Source organism: Ceratotherium simum, chromosome 10 (genome assembly GCF_057802395.1).
Source record: "Ceratotherium simum simum isolate JZ-2026a chromosome 10, ASM5780239v1, whole genome shotgun sequence".
NCBI lineage: Eukaryota > Metazoa > Chordata > Mammalia > Perissodactyla > Rhinocerotidae > Ceratotherium > Ceratotherium simum.
In genome coordinates, this window is record NC_141909.1 from 36,845,704 (window position 1) to 36,864,796 (window position 19,093).

Below are 19,093 nucleotides of genomic sequence, written 5' to 3' on the forward strand. Positions count from 1 at the left end.
TTCTACTATACCTTCTAACCAATGGTTCTGGCCAGGTTTTGCCCCTCAAAGCCTATTTGGCAACGTCTGGAGATATTTTTGGTTGCCACAACTGTGGGAGAGGAGAAGGAAGAGTGTTAGGCATCTCATGGGTAGAGGCCAGGATGCTGCTAACCATCCTACAATGCACAGGAAAGTCCCCACAACAAAGATTATCTGGTCCCGGTGCCTAGGTTGAGCAACAGTGATTTAGAAGAAATTGACTTCTAAGGTGCTTTGGTACCTATGTTAGTTTTATCTTTTAAAAAAGAAAATTCTCTGTTATACTCCAGAATTACTTAGGCAGTGGACCACAGAGACCAAGAGCTCAAATATTCTTGCTATCCTACCAACTAGATGTGTGGATTTGGGTATATCTTCCCAAGGTACAGGTTTGGTCCTATCGTAATTCAACCATTTTTATGATCCAGTTGCTTTCTCCAAGGAAACAGGTGAATTATAATAAATAAAATTGTTGTGATTCTAATAGCATCCTAATCAGGTGATATACACAGACGCGTGCACACACACACACACACACACACACCGGCACATGCACAACTCATCCCTTTCCTAAACTTGGAGGCTTCTAATATTGTTCTAGTCACCTAGACTCAAATCACATATCTATTCATCCTATCCCTCAGGCATGAATCTTATTGTCACAGGTCCTGTTTTAGAGCCTTGTTATATCTTACTTGTGAAAGCCTCTCCATTTATCCATTCTGGTCTGTGCACACAAATCTTGACTATGTCATTCCCTTGTTTAACAAAACAAACAAGCAAGCAAGCAAAAAGCAATTTGTCTCTGGATTAGTTTTAGCTGTGAGTGACACAAAACCCAACAAAAACAGTGGCTAAAGCAGTTCAAGAGCTCTGTTCCACGAAGTTCTCAGGGATCCCAACAACTTCTAGATCACTAGTTCATCATATCTACAGTATAGCCTCTGTCTCATGGTGTAAGATACTTAGTCCATCTAGATTTCTGATCCAGGTACAGGCAACAAGGAGGAGGAAAGGGCAAAGAAGGACATAGCTCTTTGTGGACACTTCCTGGAATCTGCACACAGAATTTCTGCCTTTCTATCCTCGGAAGTAACTTAGTTGTATGATGGCACCCAGCTGCAAGGGAGGCTAGGAAATGTGGTTTTTATTTTGGGGAGCCAAACTACAGGGGTTCAGTTGCTAAAGGAAGGAAAGGATCCGTGGATAAGAAAAGACAGCCATTAATCTCTGCCACACAAACTAAAAAGCAGTTCCTCATTGACGAGAGAGTAAGTGTCAAATTATTCAACATGACAATTGAGCCTTCTGAAATAAACCTCATTTTAGCTTTTCCACCTACTTTTCCATAGTTTCCAATCTCTACCACTGCTAAACCTCCTTTAAATGTGCCATCATTACTGTAGTTCCTTCTTTTTAGCCTTCCATTCTCATTACTTCTTATTTTCCAAAGACGATGCTATCCCTATTTTGAGGCTGAGCTTGGATTTTTCACCATCACCTCATAGTCTTTCTGTTACTCCCTGGTGGAAGGAATCTCTGCTCTGTGTTCCTACAGCTCCTGGTGCTCCTCTTACAGTTCTTCTGTCATTGGCAGGGCATTTTTAGCCATCTTATGCCCTCTACTCACCTGTAAACTTTAAGATATGTTAATCCTGCTCAGTGTTTTCATGTTCCAGTAGTCCGTTCTGAAAGAACTATTTACGTTCAACATGAACTAAACTCCAAAACTTTCTGCTAAAAGCCTTTGCTAGGTTTTGGCCTTGGTTAAGAGATGTTAAATACTTTGGAACAAAGATAATCTTACTGGGCATTCCCTCAGCTAGTTAACTTAATATCTCTTTCTCTTTTGCACTCCTTTGGTTTGATCACATACCAGAAAGGCCTTTTCCATGTCATCTTCACAACTTTATTTTTGCTCTCCCTCAACAGCTTTTGAAAAATCATATATTCCAAAAACATTTTATGCTTAATCAGAAAAGATAATCATTTTCTTAAAATTTTAACTCTAAACTCAATTTCTAACCTCAAAGAGCGATCGGCTCAATAAATGTGGTGATGGTCGTACCTGGATTAGGAACTGTCTTAGTTCAGGCTGCTATAACAAAACATGATATTCTGGGTGAATTAAAAAACAAACATTTTTACTCACAGTTCTGGAGGCTGGGAAGTCCAAGATCAAAGGGCTAGCGATTTGTTCCCTGACGAGGGCCCTCTTCCTGGTTTGCAGATGGCCACCTTCTTGCTGCATCCTTCAATGGCCGAGAGAGAGAGTTGTCATGTCTCTCATTCTTTTTACAAGGGAGTTAATTCCATCATGAGGGCCCCATTCTCATGATCTAATCCAAATCTAATTACCTTCTAAAGGCCCCACCTCCAAATACTATCATATTGGGGATTAGAGCTTCAACATATAAATTTGAGAGCAGGGAGACAAAAACATTCAGTTCATAGCAGGAGCATATGAATTCGAACTGAATGCTGCCTCAAGTAGTATCACAAATTGGAATTTGAAAGCCAGGGGTTCAGAGCAAGAAGGTATGAAGTTTTGACTTAGAAGGATGAATAGATCAAAAGAGATAATTTTCTGATTCATGGGGTATAAGAGGAGAGTGAGCCCAAAGAAATTTGTTCTTAGACGGATGGTGCCTAAAATTTTTAGACAGATGTATGGTTTTATTTATATATGATAAAGAAGTTTATAAAATGTGTTACAGGTACGTGATTTGTTAATATAAATATATGCTTTTTTCTTAGAGCTATTTTTTTCAAACTTGTTTTCATTGTTGCACCCTAAGGAGACTTGTTAATGTTTTTTTTTCCTAATCATCTTCACCTCCATGAAATTTTAATATCACAGATATACAGTATATCTATTTATGTACTATAGCCCTTTGAAGGGCCACAAATTATTATAATATATTTCACATCCCAAGAACAACTTTCCTTTCCTAGGAGGCAATATTGCCTCAGTTAAGAATGCTTGTTTTCAAAGGAAATAAATAAAATGACTCATAAATGGAAACACTTTTTAAATTTAAACATCTTAACCTAGCATGAAAAAATTTTCAAGTTCTTTCTCCAATTTGTTTTTCAACCTTGACAGAGTGTTTTAAAAGCTGTTTCCCATAAGGCAATATGTAGGTACCTTTAAGTTTGAAATTTTAAAACCGGAAGGAATCAAGTTGGTCTAAATTTGAAGTCCTTTTCAAGGTGCCCCATTCTATACCACTCTTGTCTTTGGTGACTCTACTCTAGTTAGACTAACCTCCTGCATCCCCCTAGGACCTAATGAGCAAGTTCCTTTTAATCTAGAGCAGTTTCTCTCTCCTTTCTTTTTTCATGTCATTGACTTTAGGGGGAAACTGGGTTAGTTTTCCTGTGGAATGTCCCATATTCTGTATTTGTGACTATGGCATTTTGTGGTGTATTTACCTTGTTTTTCTATCTTCCATAGTTAATAAAATGAAAATTTGATCTAGAGACTTGGTGTTGATTCAGGTTTTTTTCTTTTTTAGCAAGAACACCCTAAGGTGTTACTGTGTGCTACCTATTGTGTCACATCAGAAACATAATATCTGATTATCCCACTTTTAGTGATGATTACTCAGGGGGTATACTGATTGAGAATGAAGAGATGATACTGTATTTGTTTGCAGATGACAAGAGTGTCTACATAGAAAGTCCAAAAGCATCAACAAAGACTCCTGAAAGAAATAAGTGATTATAGCAAGGTTGTAGGATATAAGGTTAATATACAAAAATCAATCACTTACCTATACACCAGCAACAAACGAGTAAAATTTGAAATTAAAACCACAATGCCATTTACAGTAGCACCCCCAAAAAAGAAATACTTATGCATAAATCTAACATGTACAAGATCTGTATGAGAAAAACTACAAAACTCTGGTAAAAGAAATCAAGGATAACCAAATAAATGGAGAGGTAGTTCCTGTTCATGGATAGGAAGACTCAATAATGTCAAGATATCAGTTCTTCTCAACTTGATCTATAGATCTATAACAATCCCAATCAAAATCCCAGCAAGTTATTTTGTGGATATTGAAAAATAGACCAATGGAACAGAATACAGAGCCCAGAAATAGACCCACATAAATATAGTCAACTGATCTTTGACAAGAAAGCAAAGGTAATATGAGAGAGAAAAGCTAATCTTTTCAAAAAAGGGTGCTGAAACAATTGGACATCCACATGAAAAAAAATAAATCTAGATACATACGTTGTACCCTTCACAAAACTTAACTCAAAATGAATCACAAACGTAAATTTAAAATGTAAAGCTATAAAACTCCTAGAAGATAATGTGAGAGAAAATCTAGAAGACCTTGGGTTTGGCAAGAACTTTTTAGATACAACACCAAAGGCATGGTCCATGAAAGAAAGAATTGATAAGCTAGACTTCATTAAAATGAAAAATTTCTGCTCTGAAAAAGGCACTGTCTAGAGAACGAAAAAACAAGCCACAGACTGGGAGAAAACATTTGCTAAAGATATATCTGATAAAGGACTGTTATTCAAAATACACAAACAACTTTTAAAACTCAACAATAACAAAACAAACAACCAATTAAAAAATGGCTAATGACCTTAATAGACACCTCACCAAAGAAGATATACAGACGGAAAACATATGAAACATTGCTTCATATTATATATCATCAGAGAAATGTAAATTAAAACAACAATGAGATATCATTACACACCTATTAGAATGGATAAAATCCGGAAAACAGATAACACCCAAATGCTAGCAAGGATGTGGAGCAACAGAAACTCTAATTCGTTCATGGTGGGAATGCAACATGGTACAGCCACTTTTGAAAACACTTTGGCAATACTTGTAAACCAAATATCCTCTTACCATACAATCCACAAGTCCTTGGTATTTGCCCAAAGGAGTTGAAAACTCATGTTCGCACAAAATCTGCACATGGATGATTGTAGCAGTTTAATTCATAATTGTCAAAACTTGGAAGCAACCAAGTTGTCCTTCACTAGGTGAATGCATAAATAAACTATAGTACCTCCTGATAGTGCAATATTCAGCACTAGAAAGAAATGAGCTAACAAGCCATGAAAAAAGACAGAGGAAACTTAAATGCATATTACTAAGTGAAGCCAATCTTAAAAGGCTATATATTGTATGATTCCAATTATATGACACTCTCTAAAAGACAAAACTATGGAGAAAGTAAAAAGAATAGTGGTTGCCAGGGGCTGGGGGTGGGGAGGGAGGCATGAATAGGTGAACCACAGGAGATTTTTAGGGCAGTGAAACTGCTATGATACCATAATGGTAGATGTTTGTTGTTATAAATTTGTCCAAACCCATAGAATCCACAACATGAAGAGCAAGTCCTAATGCAAACTATGCACATTGAGTGGTGATGTATGAATGTAAGTTCATCAATTGTAAGAAATGTAGCACTCTGGTGGGGGATATCGGTAAAGGGGGAGGTTATGCATGTGTGGAGGCAGAGGAGATATGGAAAATCTCTGTAGCTTTTGCTCAATTATGCTGTGAACCTGAAACTTGTCTAAAAAATAAAATCTATTAAAAAAAAATTGCTAGTGAGTCCCTAGGGTTAATAGTGTGTCATGCCACTTCCATTTGTACCCCTTGATTCCCCCAGAAGTCCTGGCTATGTGAGAAACAACACCATATACTGGACACTGATTCAGAGCTCGTACAGCCTTCTGTATGGAGAACCTCGCCCCAGTCCTGCAAGGTATTGCCTCTTAGCTGTTGCTGCAACTGAGTCTTTAAAAGGCATTCCATCGTTCTCTCAAACCAGCTGCTTCAGGATGATGGGGAACATGATAAGAGCAGTGAATTCTATGATCATGGGCCCACTGCCACAATAAATTGCTATGAAGTGAGTTCCTTGTTCAGAAGTAATGCTGTTTCTCAAAAGGAAAGTAGTTATCTGCAGAGGAGTGGCAGGGCTTTGCTCCAAAAATCTAAAGGCCTGTGCTGTGATTCTCCTGTAGGGGCTGCCAAAGGCTCCAAACAAGCATCCCTATCTGTCCATTGTATCTGCTGGATCATATAACCCACGTGTCAAGGCAGCTTGCGTAATAGCCTGGAACTGTTGCACAGCTTTCTCTTGTTCTGGACCTCACTCAAAACTAGCAGCTTTTTGGGTGATTTGGTAAATGGGCAAGAGAAACACAACCAAATGAGGAATATGCTGCCTCCAAAACTCAAGGACATCTCCTTCAGGGCACACAGTAGTTTCTGGTCATATATGTAACACTTAAACTGTGAATTTGAGTCCCCAGTGATATTAGAAGCAACCAGCCAACCTCATTATATTCATTGTTTTACTAAAAATGTCTGAGAGTATTATATACATAGTCACCAAAATCCTTGCATCTTATAAGTGTTTGATTAGGAGTATCCAATGTTGATGTTTGGGGAACCTCTATTGCCAGATCACACTATGGACTGTCAGTGCTCTCTTTACTACTGGAAATAGAGTCATTAGCATCTTTAAATTTTATCAGATTAGACAGCCAATTCCAGAAACCCTAGAACCAATTCAGAAAACTCATCCTTAATATTGTTTCTCTAGAATTACTCAGTACCAAAATCTGTATGAGTCAGGGTTCTCTACAGAAACAGAACCAAGGCAATATTGCCTTGACACTTGGGCAATATAGTGATTTACTATAAAAAATTGGTTCCCATGATTATGGAGACCAACAAATGTCAAGATCTGCAGTTAGAAAACTAAAGATCCAGGAGAACCAATGGTGTGGTTCCAGTATGAATGCTGGCAGGCTAAAGACCTAGGAAGAGCTGATGTTTCAGTTTGACTCCAAAGACAGGGAAAAACTGGTGTCCCAGCTCCAAGGCAGTCAGGCAGGAGGAGTTCCCCTTACTCATGGGAGGTTCAGCTTTTTTGTTCTATTTAGACTTTCAATTGTTTGGATGAGGCCCACCCATGTTAGTGAGGGCAATCTGCTTTACTCAGTCTAAATCTACAGATCAAATGTTAATCTCACCTGGAAACCTCCTCATAGACACACCCAGAATAATGTTTGACCAAATGTCTGAGCACCCTGTGGTCCAGTCAAGTTGACACATAAAATTAACTATCACACTCCCACTGTAAAATTCTCTACAACTTTTCATTTATTGGTTGTAACTATTGATGCTCATTGACTGAGGTAATTTTTTCATTAAAGGTTGCAAAATGGTTACTTGTTTATTTCAACATTCCTTCTCTAAAGAAGAGAATTTTCTTTATCAACTAGAGCTATTAGGTTACTCAGAAATGCAGTTCATTCAGAAAAGAGAGGTTAGATGTTTAATTTTTTTCCATCTATTTGCTGTCTTTGCATAAGGAGTTACTTCCTAAGTTACATCCAGTGGAGTTCAACAAGTTGCTTTTGCCTTTTTTGTTTTCTGTCTGTCTTTCTTTAAAAGCATATAAACTCATGGGTTTTATTAATCAATGTTTCAATTAATTGTATTCATCATTGTTTTTGATGCTTAAATTGCCTCATTTTTGGTTAGAGTGAGCCCCTTCATGTTGGCTTCTGTGTTTTTTGCTTAACCAACCAGTCTTCGAATGTTTCCATGCTTTCTGGAGTAAAAATATTTACAAATCTGGTATATTTCCTGCCCCAGACCTGGAATCAGCCACTCCTCAAGCAGCTCTGGTTCTTGGTATTTACGGAAAATAATCTGGATGCTGATTGTGTTTATTACTATTAGTTAGTCATTGCTTTTAAGTCTTTTTTATACATATTTTTGAAAAGAAATAAACAGGTTCACATTGGTATTTATCATTCAAGTTCAATATGACTATGTTATAAGTATAAGAACAAATAGAGTAGTAAAATATCTTAAAACTAATTCAATGTTCTTACCTTTAGTACTAATATTGGTATTAATATTTAAAACTATTTCATATATTGTAGGATAATCCATCATTTGAAACTGAACACAAATGTTGCTTTTTCCTGCAAAAGCATCCCATGGTCCTTGAAGCCCATCTTTTTGCTCTGTGCACCCAAAGGCTATGGAGTCAGCCTACTTGGGTAAACTTCTAAGTATGTTCTCGATTAGATATTCGATCTTGGACAAACAACTCAAACACCTGACTCCCAGTTTCTTTAGATGTCAAAATAGGAAGAATAGTATCTATCCGCCTTACATAATTAAAGTAAGGATTAAATGAGATAATATATATTAAAAATACTTGGAATAGTGTCTGACAAATAATAAGCACTTCGTAAGTGTTAGTAATTCATAAATATGGAACATTCTATATTGAATTATATTCTAACTAGAATTATTTACGTGCATTAAAATCATTTTCAGCACACTTCAAACTTCTCGAAGACAGAGTCTACATTTAAACCACCATTATATTCTTGCCGATATCCAAAAAAATAAATCGTCTGAGTTCCTTTGCAGAACGCCTTGCACACAGGCATACTCAGTAGTGTTTGATATTTGGGATTGTGTGTGTCTGTGGGTGTACATGTGTGTTTATGTGGGGAAGAAAATGAGAGAGACAGAGGTGGGGGAAGAAAAGGAAGAAGGAATGAGGTGGGGGAGAGAGGAAGACCAAATTTGAAGTTTATTTTTCCTCTTCACTCTTGAAAGTTCACTAGAGTGTTATCCAATATTTGCATGGAGATTAATCCACATAAAAATGCAGAATTTCAAAGCCACCTCTTATAATGTTTCTTCAGGTAGATTGGTAGAATGTCTGGCTTACCTGCTGTGTAAAGAAGGGCAAATTCTCTGCCAGCTCTCACACCTGACCTTTTGGAACAACACTCACTGGGGATAACTCATGAAGACAGGATTCCTGGTGTCCATCACACTCTCCAGGGAGCTCACAGTAATCTATCAGGTCCACGTGCCAGGATGGGGTACCTTGGCAATTGATTTTCCTGTTTTTAAGTTGCATGATTAGGGAACCAGCCCTTCCACTGGTGCAATTAGAGGCCAGGATACAGAAGATGTGATAGGGCAGAACTTTGTCTTTAGCCTTATCCTGTCACTTCAGCAGTTGTAGATGGGGAGAGCATCAACTCTTCCCCTTGTGTGATCAGGGAGCTCAAGGTTGCAGCTGTGTAACACAACAGGGAACAGCAAGATTTGCCATATTAGCGATCCTGGCTGAAGAATCAGTAGACCCTCCGCTGCAACAAAAGTCTGTGCGTTTATGTGGTGGTTGGGGAGGGGAGAAGGTGGTGCTTGGAAAGAGGTAGTGAGGCATGCAATTTATCATTATTATTGTCTGGAAAGAGAAATTCATAGTATGACATTCTCGTGGATTTCTTCCTTTTTTCCTGTTCTCATCTCAGTCTTCTCTGCATGTTCTTCATTCTCTATTCTGATTATAAATGTTGGCATTTTAAATATCATTTATAGTCCAGTGAATTCCACATTTATATTTCTAGCTCAGACGTTCCTGCTGAATTAAAGACCGGATGATTCATTCCTTTATTCATGTTTTCACTATTTATTGAAATCCACATTTGCGCCAGGCATTGTTCTAAGTCCTAGGGATACAGTAAGAAACAAAATTAAATGTAGCATTCTTTTGGGTTTCTGATCCATATTTTTTATCTTTTTCATCTTTTTATCTCTTTTTTTTTGTTGTTTGAATTCTGGGTGATTAACTTACAGGTATTTTCCATATTTCTATGAAACAATTTTTGGAACACCTAATCAGGCATTTTTTTTCATGTATGCTGAGACTCACTAGTGGTTGTTTGTTTTTCTAAGTGTTTCATAATTTTGGATTTTGCACTCATCTGCAGTGCTGCCTGCATAGAAACATGGCATCCCAGAGCAGTTTTACATGATTTATGGGACCTCTGCATCACAAATGAATCATTTGTTTCTTGGCAACTTTTTTTTTTTTAATTCAGATCATGATCAAAACAGAGAAGCTCTCTGGTTGTGTCCTTATTGTGCGGAGAAGATATTTATCTGATTTATTCTTTGTTCTTTCCTGAGCGTGCAGCCCTCTGAGTGCCAAGATCTCCGCTCCCGTAACTCTTTGGTCACTAAAATAAAAATTCTAGAGTATTTCACCAGAGCCTCTCTCCCCTCTAACCAACAGCTTCAGTGTCAGCTTCAATGTTTAATAATGTCTTCTCTTTCTTTGTATATTTTTATTAAGATTATTGAATATTTAATATTTATAAATATAAACAGTATTTATATATAATGGTATTTATAAATACAATTATGAATATAAATACTCATATAAAAATATACAAAATACGGCAATAAAGACCCAAAATACCACACACAGAGATAAAACAAAATATTATCAGTAGAATTAAACTTTTCTAGGAAAACTTCCCCAATCCTGTTCCCCTTCTATCCTCCTCAGGCATAACCTTAATTCTGAAATTGACATCTATAAATTCTATGGAGATTTTTATACTTTTTCCACATATCTATGAGCCCCAAAATAGAAACATTTTTCTATGATAGTAACATACAGTATATACCTTTCTGCAACTTTAATTTGCCAAAAAAAGCTGTGAGATTAAATCATATTGATATACATAGCGTTAGTCATTTATTTTCATTTTCCATATTGCATTTCATTGTACAAATATGCCACTATATGTCAATCTACTTACTTCCTGTTTTTAGGGTATTACCACATTTTAATATTAAATGAAATGCTCCAAAGAACATTCTTATTTGTCTCTTTGTATACAAGAGTTTCTCTGGTATTTATACCTAGTAGTTGCTGAGTCCTAGAGTATATAAATTTTAAACTTTACCAGCTATTTCTAGATTACTTCCCAAGGTTGTTTTTTAAATCAATTTACAACTACAAACCAAGAGCGCATACAGTTTTCTATCAGTCTGTGTATTTATCAACACAATATTGTCAGACTTTTAAAATTTTACCCATTGGATAAATCTAAAATAGTATTTTTATTGTGGTTAACTTGTATTTCCCCAATTACTATGAGGCTGAGTATTTTGTAATATTTCTTATTTTTTTGTTTTATCTCCTTCTCATTGCCAATTCATATACTTTATTTACTTTTTTCATTAGAATGTTTGTCTTATTTAAATCATTTTATTGGAGTTCTTCATAAATTCAGATACTGATCTTTTATTTTATGCATTGTGAATATTTGTCTCTGATCATTCTTTTTTACTTTATTTTTGTATGATTTTATCACTAAGACGTTTTTAATTTCAAAACAGTCAGGTTTATCAATTCTTTTAACGGTTTGTACTTTTTAAATCTTGTTTAAGATTTTCTTCCTCTTCTGAGGTCAAGATATTCTTCTGTTCTTTGTACAAAAGTTTTAAAGCTTAACTTCACATTTAGGTCTTATAATCCACATGGAGTTTATTTTTGCCTATGGCTTAAAACAAGATTCTAAATTTATTTAATTCACATGAATAACTAACTATAATTGACTAGTGCATTATTTTCCCAGTGATCTGTAACACTAATTCTTTGATTTGTCAAGTGTCTCTAAGAGCAAACACAAATGATCAGTGTCAAATAACACTCACATGAATCATAGATTTGACCCAGTATCAAGCTTCATAAGTAATTTTAAGGACACCAATAACTGAGAACCCCAAGTAAAACAAGCTATTGTTATGTAGTCGGCACTTGGGGCCCTGATTATTATGTGAGGTCTCTCAGAAAGGTTTGCAGGCACATCGCTTACAAAGATGAGAGCTGTATTAGTCACGAAACAGCTCCATTTTATACTCTAAAAGTTACATTTCTTAGGAATCCATGGCCCCCCAAGCCTTTGGTTCCAAATTGTCTGTTCATAAGGCAACTGGACAGATTAGGCAAGAACATTGTCTCTCCTATGAGCTAATATCATTAATGTGTTTGCCAGAAAATCTTTTATTAAAATGTTTATGAGGAAATTTGATCAGACCACCTTCCTTCCTTTCTTTTCTGGGGGCATCTCCTTCATAAATTTGAGGATGGATCTCAGCCCTGCTGTTAACCATTTCCTTCCTACCAGGCCTAAGTGAATGTGGTTTCTGGGGTCCCTATTATCTTCTACCAATTTGTTAATTCCTGTACCAAAATTACACTAAATTAATAAGGACACAGGGAAGCTCAGCATAGTAGTTAAGAATGTAGACTAGACTGACTATATGCATTCCTGGTTCTGCTATTTAATGTGTAATCTTGGGTACCATCCTTTGCCTCTGATTTTACATCTCTTTGGGTTACTTTCACTATAAATGAGTTGATATATACAATTTCTTAGAACAATGACTTGAATTTAGTAACTCTTCAATAACAGTTATTCCTACAATTACATAGTTTTATAATAGTAAAAACTCTATTTATTTTTAGAAAGGTATATTTTGTAATTTATTCTTGGAATTAAATTTATTTTTGTATATTGTTATTATATCCATTGATTTTGTTGAACTCATTAATTTCCTAATTTGTCCATTTTCTTCAATTTTTTTATGAAGACAGCCATTATTTATCAACAATGATAGTTTTCTTCTATCCTTTCCAATTATTTTACATTTATATGTTTTCCTTGTTTTGCTGAGTTATCTAGGACTTACAGGACATTGTTGAATAGAAATTCTTTCTTCTTGACTAAAAAAACAATTCTTATATTGCTTTACTCTTAAGTATGTAGTCTCCGTGTGTTTGTTGATTTCTTCTGTCAGATTAAGGAAGTTCTCTTTACTCATAGTTTGTAATGAGTGAAGAATACGTTCTAAATTATTTCAAATATACTTTCTGTATCTTCTAAGGTGGTTATATATATTTTTCTTTAATTTATTAGTGCAATGGATTTTATTAATAGATTTTCAATTAGATATTCTGTTATATTTCTAGGATAAACCAAAGTTGGTCATGCCATATTATTTATTTTTTAATACTTACTAGATTCTGTTTGTTAATATTTACATAGAATTTTTGTATCAATGTTTATAAGTTTATGCCTTAAATTTATTATTTACATACATTCTAATTTTGTATCAAGTGTGCTCTAGTTTCATAAAATAAATTGGGGAGCAATTCTATCCCTGTGTTATATGAAAGAATATATTGAAATTTGACACTGTCTACAACTTGAAAGTTTGGCAGTACTTTTAAAAGACCTTGACTGTTTTGAAGACAATAAATGTGTCTTCAAAAGACACATTTTGTGTCTTTTGTATGTGAAGACAGTAAATTATTGATTCAACATTTAAAAATTTCACAAGTTAATTTTAGGAAGTTATAGTGTTCTCAAATTTGTCCATTCCATGTAAGTTTAAAAATTTACTGATAGAAAGTCCTTCAGAGTATTTCTTTAATTATGAACCATTTTTACTATTAATATTATTTGTTTACAAAATCTCTCTTTTCTTAATCTATTCTGGTATGTTATTATTTTTGGTAAAAATTTTATTTGTACTTGAATCACGGTGCATTCTCAAATTATTTTGGCTGAATTCTGGTATCCCATAAATTTGCTAGCTCATATTTTAAATCTTCATGTACCAATTTTTAGTCTGATTTATATACAAATACATAAGAAATTTATATTAAAATACCAACCATAATTATGGCTTAAGATTTTTCCTTTATAATATACTTGAATTTTGATTTTACTTTACTTTTTATGAGGCTTGTTATTAGGTACACAAAAGTTCAGAATTATTTTATACACATAGTCAATTCTTTCTTTTATTGGTATGAAGTAACCGTCTTCATTTCTAGTAACACTTTTTGCCTAATATGTATTTAGTTTGATGTTTGCCTGTATATCTCATGTGCCTGCCACATATTTTCACCTCCGTTTTTCTCTTTCCTTGTATTGGAGGAATGTCCTTATGTATTATGTGTGTCCATTATAACTATTGTAGAGATTTTTGGTTTTTTTCCCTCATCCAAACTGTTTTTCATTTAACCAGACTAATTTATTTCTTTATATTCATTATATGTAGGCTTCCAAGTGCAACATAATTACAAATTGTCTTTCTTAGTTGGGCCAAAGGCTACTAAATGTATCCTGGTAAATATTTAACAACCACCACTCAAAAAAAAGAAAGAAAAGAAAAAGCCCCAATTTGTAGTGTTTGCCAATTGCTGTGATATAAATACTTCCACACGGTGATTTTTAGCTACCATCACTGAAATGATGCATCCTACTGACTCATAAGCCTGTATGGGCCTGTATCTGTTTTGCTCACAACCATATATCCAGTACTTAATATAGTACTGGACATACAGTAAGCACCTAGTAAAAAATTTGTTGAACAATAGAAAGAATTTGTGGGATGATGTGAGAAGCAAGATAAAAGTGTAAAAGTCTTACAATAGGCTTACTTCACTTGCATATCATCAAATTGCATTCCAAAGAAGAGAAGTATCATAAAAAAATGCCAGTTACAAAGTATCCTAAAATTATTTTAAAAAATTATTGCATATTAACTCATTTAATAACCTCTCCCTCCCAAAGGCTTGTGCGATAATTCTGACATGATGAACATTAACTTTGCTATCAGCTTGGTATGCCATAATTTAAGCCTTTTTTAAACTCCATGTATTACCTAGATGAGCTACATGATCTCTCTAAGCCTCAATTTTGTTTTCTGTAAAATAGATTTTCTAACAACTACCCGCCATAGTTGTGGCAATGGGTAAGTGGAATCAAAATGAAATTATACAGCGCCTTGCTTAGCATATTACAGATGCTCAAAGAAGCCAGCTCCCCTTGCTTATTGCCCACTAGTTTATGAATGTGTTGGAGTCATCTTTAAGCACAATCTAGAATGTATTCATCCAATCTTCATTAAGTTTTATACATGTTCAAAGTACTGTGAGGCTGCTGTGTTTGGGTTCTGGGGATAGTGTATCCAGTTTTCTAATGGCATAATAATTCTGTGTAACAAACTAGGTCAACATTCAGGGGCTCAAAACAATAAGCATTTATTTGGTTCACAAAATTGCAGCTCAATAATTTAAGCTAGACTATCCTCTGGTCTTGGCAGGGCTCACTCATGTGAGTAGGGTACACTGGCTGCTTGTTGGGAGCTGATGCATCTGGGAGTAGGCTTGCTGTAGAATAGGGTTACTTGACTCTGCTCTCACATCTTTTCAAGAGACTAGCTAAGCATGTTCTTATGAAGGTATGCTCCAACTATTCTACTATTCAACTATTCTTTGCTCCATTGGTCAAAGTCAGTCACATATCCAAGTCCAGAGTGTGGGAGGGCACTATTGAAAGGCTTGGAAACAGGTAAGTGTGCACAATTGAGGCCATTAACGCTATCTATATACCAAAAGTAGGATTCAAAAATAAAGTTTTATCTCTGACCTTTAGAAATTCAAATATCCTTAATATATATCGGACACGCATGTAGATAACTAAAACACAAAGGAATATAAAGAATGGGGAAAGAAAGAAATGATAACTTTACCCAGAAATAATCAAGAAAACCTTTAAATGGGAGTTGCAACTTGACATGGAAAATGGAAGAAGGGAGAAAATTCTCATTGGAGGAAAATAATATATCAGCATAATCATGAAGCAACAATGAGTATGGTATTACCAGGAGAGTTGGAAGCCTGGCTAAAGCAGATTTCTGTTGAAATATGTCAAAAATATGGCTTCAGACTGCTTTGGATTATGGTACCTGTAAATGCCTTATATCAGATCACAATTTATTGCTTTTCCTTTCAAGATAAATATAAATATGTAGGAAATATTTCAGTTATTTAAGTGATGAACGTGAGATGTTTGTAGTAGGTAAGAAAATAAACAAAAATAGTATTTGGGAATGGACCTGTAATCAAATTATTCATAACACATAAATGAATGCTTCAGGTAATTTAAAAGAAAATAGTATCATAAACTAATGTTATAAAATCTTAAGTGTATTGAAATGATGAAATATATATAGAGGCTATATTTTTCAGAGTATACTGAAGAGTTGATATCATAATCTATGGTCTCATAATCAGAATAAATCAGATCAAGATTAATTTCTGAGTTAAGAACTCAACATAAAGACACATTAAAGTCACATGATGTCTAGCTGTTTACTTTGACTCTTTATCTTTGAATATAGACACAATATTAGAAAGTGTATTCAAATAATTTCTTATTTTATTTCAGTGCATGCTTTAGGTTCATTTTATATATTTTTCAGATATTCCATGAGATTATTAAATTTTTCACTTTGAGAGACTTTCCTTTCACTCAGCTAGGTAATTTTTGTCTTATGGAGATAGGAAAAGAGAGAGAAAGAAAAAAGAGAGAGATCAAAATGTATTGTGTAGGAGGCGGAGTCAAGATGGCGGCGTAGGCAGACTCTGAACTCACCTCCTCCCGTGGACACAGCCAATTTACAACTACTCGTGGAAAAATTACCCCTGAGACAGAACTGAAAACTGGATGAGAGGAACTCCTGCAACAACGGACAATCCTAACTGGGGTGGAAGAGGCAGAGACTCCCTTCCGGAGAGGAAAAACGCCGCCTTCACAAGCCGCCAGCGTCACGGCCACCGGGAGCAGCTCACAGGTACGCACCCTCCCTGGAGGCGCGGGGCCCTGAGCCGGGGAGCGCCCCCGCTGGGGGCATTTTGTGGACCCAGCACAATCGACACCAGTGGCATAATATCTGACCTTGCCTGCTACTAAAGCATTGGGGAGCACCCCCAGAAAACCTGGTTCACAAAAAACTAAAACTGGCTCTTAAAGGGCCCGCGCACAAACTCACCTGTGCCAGAAAGCATCCTAAAATCACCAGAAAGAAAGGTGCACACTGCTTTGGTGACAAGAGACTCACCTAATAGGCCCTGAGTGCATCTCGGTGAGGGGTGAGACCTCTCCAGGGACTGGGACATTGGCGGCGGCCATTGTTGTGGCCTGGTGTGAGCGTGCTGACACAGACGCCATTGGAGTTCTCCCTGAGGCCTGCTAGCCCAGGGTCTGCTCCACCCGCTAGAGCACCGATTTAATCCAGCTCAGCCAAGGCAGGCAGCCCACCCTAGAGACTGGCCCCACCTAACAACAAGCCCTCAGGCAACGTGTGGGCCTGCATAGATTGGTGACTGGATTTTCTGCAGCCTGGCAACTGAGCTGACTTGAGCGGGGCAGGGTGTGCACAAGGAGCGGGTGGAGAGTGTGGCGTGGTGGCGGAGTGTGTGGGGCTCCCGCCGTGGAGAGACTGGGTCCGCTTGGGGAGGTCGGGGCGCTCACACGGGGCAGGACTGTGTTGACTGTGTGTGTGGACCTCTGGGCGGCAGGGCTTGTCAGCTGCAGAAGACTTGTGCTTCTCAAAGACCCACATAGGAGGTTTGCCCCAACTTCCAAAGCCTGAAACAATTGGGTGCTCCTGTGCCTGAGGCCAGCCCCACCCAGCTGCAATCCTCAGAGAGCTGACAAGAGACCTAATAGGCTAGAGGTTTACAGCAATTCTAAGGCCCTGAGCCTAACAACCTGCCACACTGGGGGCCTACTCACTTAAAAGAAATACTGCAACACAAATGTGGTATTAGAACTTACAGCCAACTGTGCTGGGGCTCCCCACACCTGATAAAGAGACTGAAGGGCCCACAACAACTACAAGCAGCTGAGCATTACAACAGCTGGCCAGGAGCATAACTCAGCCTCCCTGGGCGCCTATAGGGAGAGCTAACAGGCCACAATAGAAGGACACATGTAGCCCACATAGGGGCCACCCCTGGAACATTGAGAACTGAGGGAAGCACACTGGAAGCCTCCTAAGGCATCACTTACATAAGGTCACCTATCCAAGAGCAGGAGACGTAGCTGACCTACCTAATACGTAGACACAAGCACAGGGAAAGAGGCAAAATGAGGAGGCAAAAGAATACATTCCAAGTAAGGGAACAGGACAAAACCCCAGAAAAGGAACTAAGTGAAACAGAAATGAGCAACCTACCTGACGGAGAGTTCAAACTAAGAGTGTTAAGGATGCTCACTGATCTGGGGAGAAGAATAGATGAACTCAGTGAGAATGTCAACAAAGAAATGGAAGATATAAAAAAGAACCAATCAGAAATGAAGAATACAATACTGGAAATGAAAAACTCATTAGAGGGACTCAAAAGCAGAGTAGAGGATACAGAAGAACGGATCAGTGAGCTGGAAGAAAGACTAGAAGAAATTACCCAAGGTGAACAGGTAAAAGAGAAAAGAATTAAAAAGAGTGAGGACAGTCTAAGGGACCTCTGGGACATCATCAAGCGCACTAACATCCGTGTTATAGGTGTCCCGGAAGGAGAAGAGCGAGACAAGGGGGCAGAGAATCTATTTCAAGAAATAATAGATGAAAACTTCCCTAACCTAAGGAAGGAAACAGACATCCAGGTACAGGAGGCACAGAGAGCCCCAAACAAGATAAACCCAAAGAGGCCCACACCAAGACACATCATAATCAAAATGTCCAGAATTAAAGATAAAGAGAGAATCCTAAAAGCCGCAAGAGAATGTCAAGTTACATACAAAGGAAACCCCATAAGGCTATCAGCTGACTTCTCAGCAGAAACCTTACAGGCTAGAAGAGAATGGCACGATATATTTAAAGTGCTAAAAGGAAAAAACTTACAGCCAAGAATACTCTACCTGGCAAGGTTATCGTTCAAAATGGAAGGAGAGATCAAAATTTTCCCAGATAAGCAAAAATTAAAGGAGTTTGTCACCAAGAAACCAGTGCTACAAGAAATGTTAAAGGGACTGATTTAAGGGGAAAAGAGAAGACCACAAATAGGAAAAATTATCTATTTCCACGATTAGAACGTAATGGATACAAATGCACAAAAAAGAGGTTAGATATGATATCAAAAACATAAAAGGAGGGAGGAGGGTAGTTAAAGAGTACAGCTTTCAGACAGAGGTCAAACTAAAGTGACCATCAATTCTGTATAGAAGAAGTAAGGAACAGAGAAGGACTACTTAAACACTGAGGAAAAAAATAAAAAGTTAAAAAATGGCAGTAAGTACATACTTATCAATAGCTACTTTAAACGTCAATGGACTAAATGCCCCAATTAAAAGGCATAGGGTGGCTGACTGGATAAAA

The 19,093-nt window shown here is 36.8% G+C and overlaps 1 long non-coding RNA gene across 1 annotated transcript; it reads right to left on the reverse strand.

Moving 5' to 3' along the window:
* Positions 1-1,949: 1,949 nt before the first annotated feature.
* LOC147916095 (uncharacterized) lies at positions 1,950-17,029 on the reverse strand. Its single transcript, XR_015553344.1, has 3 exons — positions 16,835-17,029; positions 8,781-9,573; positions 1,950-2,273 (listed from the first exon to the last, which is right to left on the reverse strand). It is a non-coding gene; the product is annotated as an uncharacterized LOC147916095 (long non-coding RNA).
* Between the last annotated feature and the right edge of the window lie 2,064 nt (positions 17,030-19,093).